The 15949-nt window shown below is 43.8% G+C and overlaps 1 long non-coding RNA gene across 14 annotated transcripts in view; it reads left to right on the forward strand.

Annotated features, from left to right (window-relative positions):
- Window positions 1-15949, forward strand: part of LOC119237929 (uncharacterized) — a 132700-nt gene that overhangs the window by 96645 nt on the left and 20106 nt on the right. For 12 of the 14 annotated variants that reach the window (XR_008550540.1, XR_008550541.1, XR_008550530.1 and 9 more), the window contains 2 exons: window positions 918-1868; window positions 15482-15597. This is a non-coding gene — a long non-coding RNA (uncharacterized LOC119237929). The remainder of the gene's footprint in view (window positions 1-917; window positions 1869-15481; window positions 15598-15949) is intronic. The other 2 variants (XR_008550532.1, XR_008550536.1) reach the window with 1 other exon arrangement.

Below are 15949 nucleotides of genomic sequence, written 5' to 3' on the forward strand. Positions count from 1 at the left end.
TTTTCTTATTGGGGTGATAACACATCTTTCTCCTTTTCTATTCCATTGGTCAGAAAAAGGAGTTTGGGCATCACACTAATAATCTCCCTTCTCTCACACCCAACAGTGTGAGGAAGTGTTTTCAAGCTAGAGGCTTGTAGACTAAATCTAATCCAAAGGTGTGTGTGTGTGTGTGTATCTTTGCCGGCAGTGCTGAAAAACTGGAATTTGTTCTCAGCATTAAAGCTCTGAAGTTTTCCCATGGCTCTCTGGATTTCTGGCTTCCTTTGAAAAGCCAGAAGAGCTGACATCTTGGGCTCATGTTCTCACATAGTGTTATAGGGAAGCCCCGATACTGAACGGATTGCCTGGCTGTGGGTCCTCACCTGCGCACTTGGGATTAGGGTCAAAATAAAGGGGTTGCAATTGTTTGGGGAATATAAAAATAAAATTAAAAAAAGGGACTTATGAATACTCCACTACAGGCACACACAAAAGGTTCATAAAAGGTTTATTTACAAGGGAAAAGGAAATAAGGAAAATGTACAACTCAGGGAGAAAATAGGGAAATAAAGTCTTTAATGCGTCCTACCCGATCCGATGACCTGGAAACCCAAAGGCACTCTCAGAGCTGGCCGGATGCTGCAAGCTGGTGGAGAGCCAAAATGGGGGAACCCCCCCAAGCCCACGTGTCTGGCTTTATACCAACCTGGCTGCTGAACCCCACCCTCAAGTCCCAGCCACCTTCCCTTTGGTGGTGATGGGATTTGGAGTTCCCAGTGTCTTTGGCTTTGGCCTGGGGTGGGAGTGGCAGTCCACAAAGCCTGTGTGGAATTAGCTTTAGGACAGCCTTTTCCCCCAACAACAGAAAAATTTGTCTAAAATGAGTCCGCAGCTGCCCCCTTTTGAAAGGCTCCTCACTCTCCCTTTTGACACAGGTCTCCCCTGAACCCACCTCTCACTTCTGATACTTCACTGGCCCCAGACAGCATGAGGACCTGTGGCTCCAGTGTGGCGATCCAGAACTTCAGCCCTGGTGTTAAAGAGGTCCTGGTGCAAGTCCCGTCACGGGTGTTTTGAAGACTTGACGCAGGGCTTGCTCGCCCTGGCTCCTGGTGCTCAACTGCTCTTCTGGCTTCTTCTGTGTCCCTCATGTGTGTCCTCTACTGTCTCACACATTCTGGGTTTGCTGCACCATAGGTTCTGCCTCTGCCTGGTCTGTATTTGGCTTCAAATCCCACGACCCACTGCTCTGTCATTTTACATATTTCATCCGAACTCCCTCTAACAAGACTTCCTGATGGATTTAGAATCATTATTATCCCTTTGGGGCAAGTACTTTGACTCTGGAGCCAGAAGCCCCTAGAGGTGGCTGTTCATGGGTCAGGTGCCTATTCACGGGCCAGTCAGCTTTGCTCGTGGCCCTGCAGGTCATGCGATCGGCTCTTTAGAAAAGACAGTGGATGTGCCAGATACTTAGAGTGGAATAGAATTCCTCTGCTACAGCATCTAATTCACTTCGTATGTGACCTAAGACACAGACTCTGTTCAAGGAACATCTTTACAAGAATGATAACAAAAGCAGTAAGAATGACAACAGGAACAGCTTTGTCAAGCACTGACTGTTTTCCAGGCATCATATTAAGCACTTTACACAAATCAGTCCTTTCTGTCTCCATAGTAACTTTAATAATTAGGAACTGTTTTTTTTTTTTTTTTCAGGGATGAGAAAACACTCTCAAAGATGTGAAATAACTTTCCAAGCTGATGTTGGGGATGAAATTCAAGCCCCGATAGGTCAGACTCCGAACAGGGGTGTTTCACTCAGAACAAACCCGTGGAGTAGGACTTAACATCGTGTCGAGCAGGCCTCCCAGGGATGCTAAAAGGTTTGGAGCTGAAAGAGAAAAAGGCAGGAAGGGCATTCCATGGACTCGGAGGGGTCCCAGAAAGGCAGCGGTTTTGCATCATGGAAACAATTTAGCTTCTGGTACCAAGAGCCGAGGAACCCGGCCCGGCATTCCCTTGTTCCACAGCCTTATGAGAGTTACTTAACCTCCATGAACCGAGGCTTCCTCTCCTTAAAATAGAGAGAGCAGAGTCTGCTTCCCTGATGTAAGGTTCCCTTAAGGTGGTCCTTGTGGGCGTTTATCAGATAAGTCCTTTTACCAAACAACAGTTCATTTCCAAGGACTGTTTGGAGGGTTAAAACAGGCAAAGGAGGTTTCCTATGGGGACAGTCAGCCCTCCAAAGATGATCACTATTAATGCTCCCACATCCTATATCTGCCATTCCTAAACCTCCGCGTCTCTGAAATTGAAAGTTTGGTGTCAAAATGAATGTGGGGCAAAATCTGACCCCAACTGACAGGTGGCTGCTTGTCACTCTTTCCCCAGCGAGATCTGATAACTGGGGCCTGCGAGCCAGACAATGTATACATGTCACATCGTACCTCTAAGGTCCGAAAACTCCACTTCTGAAGGTCCTCCCTCCGCAAGGATTTGGGGTGGGGTCTGTGAGCTGGTCTCGCTGTTACTATTACCCCACATCTGCTCCCCTGTTGTTGGCCGAGTTGCCACATAAATAGCAGCCTCTCTTGTTGCTCTTGTTCTTGCCAACCTGTGGTGTAAATGCCTGGGACACGGATAGTAATGTATAAATGTGTATTGATTAAATGAATGAAAGAATGATAGGGTTTTGGTGATGAGGAAAATAAAAATAGAATCCCAGAAAATGAGAAAGGAAAACTGCATTATTTTCCCCTTCTTTTCTTAGGCCTTTTAAAGGGCTCAGCTCTGTTTGAGGGGCTCACATCATTAACCGGCAGCGTGGGGAGGGAGGGCTGGAAGCAACTCCAGAATTCTGAAAAGGCTATTGGCGGGGCTGCGCTGGCAGCAGCGCCCTGCTTCGTGATTCTATCAAGGAGCACAATTGCCTTTTTTGGAGGGCTGGCTCAGACACAGCTGGTGTTACAAGCTTTGCAACCATAATGCAAGGAAAAGCTGGGAAAATCCCACAAAGTGAAATTGTATCTGCTTGTGGTCAAGTTCAGACTCCAAATTTGGACAGTGGAATTTGGTGGGAAAATGGGAAATGCATCAGGGGTTATAGAGCGAACCCAAGATTTATCGCTACGGTGGGGGCAAGCGGCTATTTCCAGAGACACCAGCAAGTTGTTGTAACATTTCTCTGAAGGAGGAAAGAGGGGCGGGCCCACAGCTCACTGCTGATGTGATCAACCTGTTAAAATCTTTGAACAAATGGAAACATCTAAGTTGTTCCACAATACCTTTCAGATTAGTGCACACCAGGATATATATGGACCTTTAAAAAGCATGAAACCAATTGATTAGAACATAAAATACTACAGTCGGTTGAAGTACTTGAATTAGATGCCAAAATTGTATGTTGCCAAGCTTCTGTTGAAAGCTACTTAAATGTATCTCAGGGAAAGAGATGGAGGCCAGGAACAGTGGGCTCAAGCCAGGGGTGGTACTTAATTGACCTCCCAGCAGTGTGTTAGATAGTGAGACCAACTGAGACTTGAAATGTGAACCAACCAGCTCAGCTCCCCTCTGGCTCTGTGATGTTGGCTGTATCAGGTAACCACTCTGAGCCTCAGTATTTGATCTATAGACTGGAACCTTTAATACTTGCTCCAACTCTGAAACACAAATATGATCATGCATGCGAAAGACCACTGTCAGTTGCTATTGTACCCTGGAGGGAACTGGGAAGAACACCATCAAAACAATCCACCCTCGGCGTTAGACATATCTCCGTGGTACATGCATTATGAAGCCAAAGCCAGCTCAAGTGCTTGGTGAATTTAATTCAAGACATTTAAGAATGAAAATAGATGCTATATGAATCTGGGATACTGGTTTCTATTGGAAGACTGCAAGTTCTGGAAATGCTGGTCATCATGCCAATAGGGCCAGCAGAGACTCAGTTTCCAGAAAATGTGGAGAACAGAGGAAGGACTTTGGCAAACCCCAGAGTACACTGCAAAGTGTCAGAAAGATCCCTATCCAGTTGGTTTCATCCCCACTTACTTACATCATCTGCATAGCCCATGGGAGTAGTTGAGATTTTGACCTTGCTTTATAGTGTTTGAAGACCTCAGTTAAGATGCTAATGACTTTGGAGAGAGATGAAAACACATCAAGCAATTGTTTAATTGGGCTATTTGTTTTCTGGTTGTTGAATTATATGAGTTCTTTGTAGGGAGAGGAGCTAAATGGATACTTTTTCAAAGAGGACATGCAGATGGACAACAGGTGCATGAAAAAATGCTGATTATCACATCTATCAGTGAAGTGCAAATCAGAACTACAGTAAGGCACCACCTCACTCCTGGGAGAATGATGCATATCCCAAGACCAGAAATGACAAGTATGGGCAAGAGTATGAAGAAAAGGGAAACTTAGAAACTGTTGGTGGGAATGTAGGTGTCTCAAAATTTTAAAAATAGATCCACTGTGTGAGCCAGCAATCCCACTCCAAAGTATCTACCCAAAGGATACAACAGCACTAGTTTGAAGGGGTATCTGCTCTCCTTTGTTCATTGTAGCACTACTTATAATAACCAAGTTATAGACCCAGCCCAATGACGGATGAGTAGATTAAGAAGATGTGGTATATACTACTGCTCAGCTATAAAAAAGGATTAACTCGCCATCTGCAACAATAGGGATAGGATTGGAGGGGGTTATGCTAAGTGAAGTAAGTTAGAAGGAGAGCCAAATATTGGATAGTTTCAGTCATATGGGAAATATAAAGAAACAAAGCAAAGGGACAGAAGAGCTAAACCAAAACAAATCCTAGATATCTGAATATAGCAATGAGGCCACCAGAGAGAGAGAGTAGGGGATGAGGGGTGAAACAGAGGAGCATGTGGGGAGGTGGCCCAATGGTCTAGTATGGTGGGTGTCTTGGGTGTGGTAACACGCATCTGAGGAGCATGAACCTACACCCCCAAATCACATGCAATGTTGTATATACCATTGTTACCTCAATAAAAATAGTAAAATAAAAATAAATCCCCAAGGTATGGTGAAGCACAGACATTCAAACTGAAGTTTATTGAATAAAAAATATCTGGTCACAGACCCAGGAAGGGACAGAAAGCCTAAATTCTACCTGGGGACTTAAATGGGCTTATGATGGAGAAATTTTGTTGATCGTCTAGTTAGAGTTCTAAACACCAGCTGTAGATTGCTCTGGGGCTGCTGGTAGACAACACCATCTAGGTGTGGGCACAATAAGAAAACATTTTATATTACCTTTATGCCAGATTATTAGTCAAGGAATTTGAGGACAGGTTGGTGGTCCAGCCCACCAAAGCCTGTCATTCACTGCTGCTACCTACACACACATACATTTGGCCTCCTGCCCCCCAGCTTCGTGAGCTTTTCCTGGTGTCTTTCCTGCAAAACCCTCCACTTCCAAGATGCTAATCCATTTTTGTCCCATGGATCTTTTTGCTACTCAGGAATACTATAATATATATCATATTCTTAAATGTGCATTATAAAAATAAAAATAAACCAGTTAAACGTAGTCATCAAATAATTCAAAGAAGTCTTTGTGTTATAGTGAAACATCGGATAACAAGAACTAGCAGAGAGTTTAGTAACGACCAAAAGTCAAAGTGACATTTTTCAATATTTGTAATAATTATGATGTTGTAACAGGGTGGTCCCCAGGAAAAGGGAAGGTTCAGTTTCCCTCCCCCATTAAAGGTTTTACACTCTAGAGTATGTTTTGTCTTGATGTGGCAGATGGCAGAATTTATTTAGAATGGACAGGTTTTGGGGTTCTGGGGTGCCCCCTCCCTGCCCTATAACAGTGTGATATGAAAATAGCTGTGATTTCCAGTGATGAAAGTTACTGTAACTGTTAATGTTACTGTTATATAGTATGAGGGCTTTTTGCTTACATTCAAACTTGAAGGAAACAATACATTTCAGTGAGAGGAGAAAGCAGATGAGGGTGGAATAATATTCCCAGTGAAACACACAGATCCCTAAATTCTCTCTCTCAATTCCTACCTCCTCCTTAAAAGGTAAAACCATGGACTTTCAGGTCAGTGTTTGTGCCGAGATCTGCTCTTCCTGCTCCTCTGACCGTGGCCATGTAACTCGACAGAGCTTCCATTTCATCATCTTGGACTGACACCAGCTCTGCCATCCTTGGCCTACTGTTATGATATGGCGGCCGCATCACAATCCCCACCTCTCTGTGGTGTCAGAGCTGGCCTCCCTCAGCCTGTGCATTTCAGTAGGACTTGACTGTGGGGCCTCAAATATGCAGGACAGGTGCTTAACAAACTGGACAACTCACATTAGGACAAAGGGCTGAGTGTTGGAATCATGTGCCCGAATATGTGATGGGGATCCAGTTTGACTAGGAAGAATAACTACTTCAGAGATCCACAAATGAGTACCTCACTCTGGCTTGAGGCTTTCTGTCCTAGTGAGTTGGGAGAAGGCTCATTTTGCAACAGGCATCCTTGAACCTGAACTGACAATCAGAAATTCTGGGCATGCCTCGTGTGCAGATGGTAGGAAACAATCAGTGTGCCGTTCGCTTTGTTTTAGACTCTGTTTCTCTTCCTTTGTTCTTTCTATGCACTAAAGGAGGATGATTGGAGTGTGTGTGTGTGTGTGTGTGTGTGTGTGTGTGTATGTACCATCTCTGCCTGTTTGTTGCAGAGCGGGAGTGTCATGGTATCTAATAGTGTCCATTGCAGAAATTGGCCCCTGACCCCACCGCAGCCCCTTGGGGCAGCCCTGGCTCAGTCAGCTTGGGCTACTCTAGCTGAATACTGTGGCCTGGCAGCTTAGACTGCACGTTCTTAGAGTCTGCAGATGGAAAAGTCAAGGTCAGGCAGCCAGCACTGGGTTCTGGAGAGAGCACTTCTTGCATTGGAGACAGCACCCTCTTGTCTTCCTGCTGCATGCTGACATGGCTGGGAGGCCATCCCTGTGTCTCTTTAGAAGGGCACTGATCCTGCTCATGAGGGCTCCTCCTGCAAAGACCCCACCCCAAATATTACCAGCAAGGGCTTCAACATATGAACCTGGGAGGGACACAAGCACTCAGCCCACAGCCAGCTTCCTGAAGGAGCGGAGGAGACTCACACTTGGTGAGTCCAAGGATGCAAGTGTCTGCTTGACGTCCAGGTTTCTCATCCCTGGGAAAGAAGTAGGGAGGCATGGGGTACTATAGACACCAGGCGTTTTTATGTTCCTCAAGCATCTGCATGTCCTTTCCCCCAATTCCTCATTCCAGTTCAGTGGAGCAGGGGTTTCTCATCTTATTTTAAAGTTAGGAAAACAAGGAGGTATGAAGTCACCTGATGCGCCTGACCAGTAGGTGCCGGGAAGGTGACCACAGCGCCTAGATATGGTCCTTTCTTGGTTGGTGATGCGAGCTTGTCTGTCTTGAAGGGTGGCAGCCCCAGGGCATTCGGAAGCTGCTCCCTCGGTGAGGACATCCCTGCTCCTCCCCATGAGGCTGTCAGCAGGTGCGGTGTGGAGAGCTCCTCAGGCAGCCTGATCACCACCGGGAGGGAGAACAGAGGTGCCCAGTGCAGTGGAGACAATTGTTCGGGAAGGATGGGAGGTAAAACTTAGGGTCTCATAGTGGCAAGTGGGAACCTTCTGGATGGAGCTGAGTGAGCACAAGCAGGAGGAAGTAGAGTGAGCTGAGTTAGTACCACTCACACGGGGACATGGCAGCTGCATAAATCCAGAGCACCTACTGTGTACCAGATGCTTTGTCAAGCACCGTCACTTACAAAACTTCATTTCAAACTTAGAAAAACATTGCAGGGAGGGAATACAGCTTGTAATTTATAGAAAAGGAAGTGGTGCCTCAGTCAAATGGGGTATATGACCCAATGTTAAGTAGCTAGTTGGGGGCAGAGAGGAAGTAATGTTTACACAGATAAGAGCAGACGGTGGAGGTAGGAAGACATATGCTTGGGTTTCCTGAGTAGTGGACTGAGGAATCTCAAAGTTTACTGATGGTGTTCCTGAGCTGGGTCTGGTGTGAAGTGCAGACATTGTCGGTGGGTCTAGGGTGTTTATGTAGCACTGACAACGGGTTGTATTTGTCAACATTATATGACACCCCCATGGTGTCTGACTGTAGCCCCATGGAACAAGTGTTCTCGAGCTGTCAGGGAATTCTCTCAGGGTCAGTGGAAGGATGTTAAATACAGTCCCTTGGGGCTTGTTCCATGTTCTCCATTCTCCCTGCTTCCTCCTTCAAAAGCAACCACGCTTCTTCTCCCTCATGTTTCCAGCTCCTTGGTATTATATCTGCACCTTCAGCATTTAGTTCTTCCACTTCTCCAGCCATTGGGGGCATCTATTTTTGCTCACCCTCCTTCACCCTGACTCCTGAGGCAGTGTGGCTTGAGGGGGTGGTGAAGGTAGAATTGAAATATATGCCTCATGGATGGCAAAGTCTGGTTGACTCCACTCAACTGGGGTAGTTTAAACACAGACTTGTTTGATTCAGTCATGCAACCCGTCAATTCAATCAGACAGACAGGCTGACTTTCTGAAGATAAACAGTTTTTCAATATGTGTTCAACACTTTATTGAGCACTGGCCTTATGTGGGCACTGTTCTAGACAATGTAGAAATAACAGGTAACAAGACAAATAAATTCCTGTTTCTGTGGAGATAGCCTTCTGATAAAAAGGCTGGAAAATAAGTGCATCTGGGATTAATTTTATGGATTAACTTAGCTAGGTATTGGTACCCAGTTTTTGCTTAAATACCAGTGTATATGTTGCTGCGAAAGTATTTTTTAGATTTGAGTAACACTTTAAGACAGAAGATTGAATAAAGCAGGTTACTGTCCATAACAGTGATGGACCTCATTTAGTCAATGGAAGGCTTTAAGGAAGGGACTGAGGTCTTAAAAGATGGGATTCTGCCTCCAGACCATCTTCAGATTTGATTCTGTAATAGCATTTCTACAGTCTGCCATCTGGCCCCTACCGACTTCAGACTTGCTGCCTCCATAATACATGAGCCAATACCTTAAAATCTCCCTTCTACCTATCTATCTATCTATCTATCTATCTATCTATCTATCTATCTATCTATCGATTATCTAGCCATCCATCCATCCATCCATCCATCCACCCATCTGTGTCTATCTCTGACTATTTATGATGTATATCCTATGGGTTCTGTTGCTCATATGCATACTTTGTATGCATGTAATGTACCCATGTTTGTGCATGTGTATGCATGTCTGTGTGTGCTAATAAAATGATACAAAGGCAAATAAGGCAGAATAATGGCATGAGGAATGAGACTTTCAATAGGCTGATCAGGAAAGTTCTTTTAGATGGAGTAGCATTTGAACAGCCATCTGAATGACCAAAGAATAAGCCTTGTGAAGACCTGGGAGCCAGGATTACAAGTGGGTGTGTGCTCCACATGCCTAGGAAGCAGCAGTGGGGGTGCTTGAGCAAGGGCCAGTGAGTGATTGGGCAGCACGGTCACAGATGCCGCCTTATTACAGGACTGGGGAGACGTCTGAACCATGTGGCGATATGATCTGGCCTTCCTCTGTCTGTTGTGTGAAGAATAGACTGAAAGGAAGAAAGATAGAAGCAGAGGCTCAGCGAGTGAGCTGCAGTGGTAACCCAGGTGAGAGGTGAGTACTGTTTGACTGGTAGAAGGATTTCTCACCTCAGCACTATTGAAATCTTGGATGGAAGACTCTCTCGTTGCCAGGGTAGCCCTGGGCACTGTCTCTAGCCTCTACTCACTGATGCCTATTGTAAACCTCACCCCACACCACAACTCAAAATGTCTCTGGGTGCAAAATCTCTCCCAGTTGAAAACCACTTAATTAGGACATTGATTTTGGAGGTGTCAGAAGGAGTTGTTTGTGAGTAGTGTTTCCCCCTCCAAATAATTCTCATTCTTAGGTTGCTATTTTTAACTCAGATTGAAAACAAATCTCAATTTAGAAAACTCAGAAATAATAAAGAATCAGAAAAGTCATCCATAAACCATTTCCTTTAGGCAATGGAATTGGCTAAATGACTTAAAAATATTTTCCTAATAATTGGCAATAATTAAATGAGTCTTGTTTTCAGGTTTTTATAACAATCTTATCAAAAATGTTTAACCTGGACCTCCCTGGTGGTGCAAGGGGTTAAGTCTCAGCACTATGAAAAGCTACCGCCAGCCACTGCAGCATGAGTTTAATCCCTGGCCAGGGAGCTGACCCACATGTCACAGCAGACCTCTCCTGTCTTGCCTGCTGCTCCCCTCAGCAGTGTATTTCAGTAGATCTGCCTTTGGTGACTCTTCTGTCTTTGGTGAATCTTCTCACTCCTGTACCTCTGGCCTATACCTCAGCTCTTGTATGCATTAATAAATAAAATGAATCTTTGAAAAAAAAAGGTTTAAAAATATTCAACCTGTCTTTCCAGCTTTGTACCTCACTTCTTATTCAAAGAAGAAACTTCTTCCAGTTTTTTTTCCTCTGCACATTTTCCTTTTCCCTACTCAACCCCCACATTCCCCTTCGGTCTCAGAAGCTTCCATTCGAGATTCCCAACAACCCCACGCAACTTCAGTTTGCTTCTGAGTCAGGGAAATGAAGATAAAATATGAATGCGCTTAGGAAATGGTCCTCCACTTTCATGAAAGAAAAAAAGAAAGTAACATTGCTGCCAGGTCACCCAGAACAAGTTCCAATTCCCAAAAGCCTGGGAAGAATTTTCAAAGTAAAAAATCAATGGCTATGAAATTACACATTAGTCCAGGGGAGAGTTCTCTGTCTGTTTTCCCAGGGAACATCCATCTTGCTATAGTAATAGTGGCACAGACAATTTGCTGCAGTGAAGTTGATCTATAAGTGTTTTAATTAAAGTTCTGACAGCCAATTGAAGCCTTTTTTATTTTTTGGATGTATCGTATCAATCTTTTTCTGCCTGCAAACGACCAAGCCTGGGGAATTTAATCTATCAGGGAGGTGTAAGTTAATGTCCTGGATGTATTCACCGATTAGGAAGGAAAGGACCTCCATAGTCGTCTTCTGCTTTTACGTTCTCCAAGATCAAAGTTCCATAAAAGCATGTCTTAATAGGTATTTGTTGAATACAAAAGTGAATGATGATCGCTCTGGGACTATGGTGGAGAACAGGGTGAGATTTGAATTTGTAGCCTTGGGAATCTTTGTTGTTTTGTCTCGTATAAGCTTCGTGTTCTTGGTAATACACTAGCACTTTCAAATACTTGCCATCATTAACCTAGCTTGGGTTTCTGGAAGGTTAGTGGAATTGAATACTGATAAGGATTAAAGGAAATAGGGAATTTACAAGCATTCTAGAATCGCCGAGGGTATTAACTTGGTGCCAGCAAAAGTCCCAAATTCCTGGTGGTTATTTTAATTCAAACTCTTGCAAGCAAATGATTATATAACCAAAGAGAGTCAGGTGATGGTCAGCGCCCCAAACTCAGATTTTTGATTGAGCACTGGCTAAAATTTGACGGCTGATATCAGTCCTTTCAAGTTAGCACTTAATAAGTATGTATTGGATAAATTCGTATTGTTTACCTATTACGCTACAATTTCAGAATATTTTTGAGAAGGGATTGGTGAATATAGTGCATTATTATTGGTGTCTGATACGTGTGCCAAGAAGAAGTGATTGTGAAATCAACAACATAGGATCAGTTGTCTAGAGAGCATTTTGAGGTTCCAAGTCTCCCATGATTTGACGTACTGAGCATTCCTGCTCTGGGACCCTAGATTGTCTCACTTTCTAAATCTAAGTTTCCATAATCCCATCATCAACAGTGCCTTGTGCATAACTTGTCAAAGTTCTGAGATTTTCTGTTTTCAAGGAGAGGAGGCATTTACAGTTGTAGTTATATCTCCCATGGTGATGAAATCAAAGCAAACCAAATAATAAGAACTGGTCTGAGGATTCCATCTTTATGTGTGGGAAAGTTCAGAGTGGGAAGGGTCTTGCCCAAAGTCATAAAGCAAGTTTGGAAATAAGCCCAGAACCCAGGGTTTCTGACCCTTAGTCCAAGATTTTCTAGGTTTTCACTATAACAATAATCAATAATAGTGGCATTTTGTTGCAGAGGGTCAGACTGGGGTGCATGGAGGTCAATGGCTTGTCTTAAATGATGTATTGGTCTCTGTGACCTTGAATGAATTGGTTGTGGGTCATGAAGATCTATTGGCCTGGTTCTCCTATGGTCATTTTATTGCCTGTCATGAGATTGACTCACCTTCTATGTTAGATATGTGCTTAATCAGAGGACCAGTGATGACGACACCCTAGGCTTTTCATACTGGGTTAGGTCTCCTGTAGCATATGAAGCCAATGCCCATATCACTGCAGAGCTGACACTGCCCACCAGCTCTCACGTCACCTAGTTTTGATCTTGAAGCTATGATTTTGAAGAAACATAAAAGAAACGATATAGTATATAAAATAACTTTGTCCTCCTGGAGTTTCAGTACGGTTCACCTAAGGTCCTTGCTTGTCTTATGTTGAGAGAACTTGGTGCTTCAACAGCCAGAGAGAAACTCATTAGACAGGATGATTTAGAGAATCCAGGTCACTTGAATTTGTTTCTTTCCAACATGGGACATGGTGGTTCTTGAATATTGTCAAAGTTAAACATATATGTGCATTGACTGTAGTCCAGATAAAGTTGGATCATGTAACATTGAACACAGAGATGGAGACAAGGAATAGGGTTTCAAAAAAATGACTTAAGGTGTCCACAAAAACATGTGCTGTCCAGCAATTGGGAGAGAACCTGAAGAACACGGTTGTGTTAACTTTATTTAACACATATAAATGGGAATATAAAGTGTTGACTTTATTTAACATTTATAATTCCCACCTATAATGGGAATATGGAGGAGGGAAATTAGACCTAGTGGACAATGGCATTTTGGAAAGGCTAATTAGAAGAGGTGAACTAGACTAGCTTGTATAATGACTAAGCACACAGGCTAGGAGTGAACAGGCTTGAATTCTGAGTCAACTTGAAAACATTACTGACCTAAGTTTCTTGCCAAGAGTGTGAGAATCATGATGCGTCTCCACCTAGCGTTGTGAGAATTAATAAACTACTCTGTGTTGCGTGCATGCTCTGCATACAGATCAAGTGCTCAGCTGATGTTAGCTGTTATCAGTATTGCTACTTTATCTCCTTCAAGGACTTTCAGAACAGCAACCTAGGTTGGTAGACTGCCTTGGGATGGGCAGGCATATGCTGATTTTTAAGCTCTAGTCTCTTAACTCCAAAACTACAATTCCATAATCTGCTTTGCGATGCGAAAATGTATAGCCTGCAAGTTCTGTTTCCCCTTGGTGGCTGCTTCCCTGTCAGTTTCTCCCAACAGGGGCACTCAAGGGAAGCCAGAGGCAGGAGGAGGGAGGGGGACTCACTTCATTCTGTTTATTGCTGTTCCTCTGGTGTTATCCTAGCAACAGCCCTCCCTCCCAGGAGCAGCCGTGAAGAGCAGTCTCAGCCTCTTTTATACTTTGATGGTTGCATTGCACCACTCAGAAGTTTGGCAGCATTCTTTCTCGCAGGACTGAAATTCAGTTCTGGGAAATTCTTCCTCTGAGCTCCTAAGGAACAGAAGCAGCCCAGCAGCACCCCCTGCCCCAGGGTGTCTGGATCCCAGGTCTCTGCCGTACCTCCCTGAACTTCTGATAACCCCAATCACTCCCCTTTTCTCAAATTAATTTTTATTGAAGTAATACCGTTTACAATATTAGGTGGCCAGTATTCTAATTCAACATCTATATCATCTCCACCAAAAGGCAAGTTGCCACCCATTGCCATAACATTGATCCCCTTTATGTAATTTGCCCACCACTTAACCTCTTGCCTTTTGGTAATCACCATGTTATTCTCAGAATCTAAGAGGTTATTTTAAATTTGTTTGTGCCTTTGTTTTCTTTCCTTTTTAAAAAATAAAAAATCCGAAAGGGCAGGTTTATTATAAAAAGGGAGAAAAGAATAAAGGACACTCGCACAGACACAAGTGGGCAGAAGGGCTGTCCCTGAAAGGGAGGTTTTCAAAGAGAAATACCTGCATATTCACAGGCGGCAGAAGGGCTGGTGCCTGCTTTCTTCCCTTTTTTTCTCCAAGTTTCAGGAGTAAAGTTTATGTTTCAAGATCCGCATATACCACATTATGATCACCCCGAAAGTCTAGTTGCATCCACTGCCAAACAACAGAACCTATATACCTGCTTCCATATCCCTTCTGTCTGGTAACTGCTATTCCATTCCCATCTAAGGATTTTGATTTTTCTTTGTTCTCTCTCCTTTTTTGTTTCTTTATCTTTTACAGAGTGAAGTCAGGTAGTATTTGTTTTTCTCCTCACTTATTTTACTTACCCAAATCCTGCTAAGATGCATTTGTGATGTTACTAATGGAAAGATTTCCTCTTCCTTTTTTACAGCTTAGTAGTATTCCACTGTCTATCTATACCACATCTCGGTACTCTGGTGGTTTCCATATCTTGGCTATTTATGAATAGTGCTGCAATGGACATAGGGATGTGTATAACTTTTCATATTCTGCAGATGAACACCCAACAGTGGAATTGCTGGATCATACTGCAATTCTATGTTCAATTTTTATTAGGACCTCAAAGAAAGCCTTGACGCTGTTTCCAAGGATTAAATCCCTGAGATGACTCACTTGCCTGAGGAACTTTCTTTTCATTTTCCTTTCTCTTTCTGGAAAACAATGTGGTGAACTGGCTGACAGCTTGGGCTCTGGAGTGAAACAGCCAGGCCTGACTCTTGGTGGGGGCAAGTCACTCCACCTGCGTGGGCCTGGCTGGTAGCAACTTCCTCCATCTGCATTTCTTTCTTCACCTGCCTGTCCACAGAAGACACTATAATGGTATATTTCCAAGAAGATTGAATGAAATAATAATTATGAGTATTCAAACAGTGCCACACATGCAGCACTGATCAATAAGTATTAACTATTAGGATTCTCACCCTTCTTCAGAAGCCCCTCCCAGGCAACTGAACCACTGCTGAGAGGGTTGACCTCCTGGGTGCTTTCCCAGAGCCACCCCTCTCCCCTACCTGGCTTCCTCTTGACTTTCTCCCACTGCTCATCTTTCCCCTCGGGAACAAGAACATTCTGGGTAAGAGTATGAGTTTGGAAACCAGGCCTCCCTGGGAATAAAACTGGCATTAGCAGAGTAATAAAAATACTAACAACGCTAATGGATGTTGCCTCTTATGGGGCATCATCCTGGATCCTCTCTGGTACATAAGGTCTTAGCCCTTGAGTCCCCATGTCAGAGGGAGGGCTGGACATCCTAGTTTAGGGAGCTAGGAGTGTGTGCTGGGGGGACTGAATGACAAAAACCTCAGGCAAAGTAGCCCTTTGACAATGAGTTCGGGAGTATTCCAATATTCTGGTGGCTGGTGGGCCCTCTCTCTGCAGGCCTCCTGGTGGTCATGCTGACTGTACTACCTCATCCTGTGATCTTGGGGGTCCCTTCTTCTTTCCAAGCCTCTGTCTTCACAACCTCTAGCATTATGCGGGTGAACTAACATATGGTAAGTATCTAACAATAATATTATCATTAATAATGCCTATTCTTATTAGAGCAGATTCCTGCCTCCAGTTTGTTCCAGCTCAGATTTAAGCCCTATGTTTCCACTGACATTTGGGTGCAAGGCATCCTTGTTGTTCTCTAAAGCAGAGAAAAAAACGTTTCACTGAGGAAGACAATTTCTTTTTCAGAAATTGAAGCTTATGCTCAGTTTATCAAATTTGGGTTCAGTTCTTTCGCAGAGATTATTAACATGCACGGTTGAATTCAGATCCGTTTCCCCTCCCCGTGCCCTGGCAGAGACTTTGCAGAGTTCAAGCCAGGTCGGCATAACACTCTCTGATAAATCTCTGGCT

This window comes from Talpa occidentalis, unplaced genomic scaffold, assembly GCF_014898055.3.
Source record: "Talpa occidentalis isolate TD23 unplaced genomic scaffold, MPIMG_talOcc4v2.1, whole genome shotgun sequence".
Classification (NCBI taxonomy): Eukaryota; Metazoa; Chordata; class Mammalia; order Eulipotyphla; family Talpidae; genus Talpa; species Talpa occidentalis.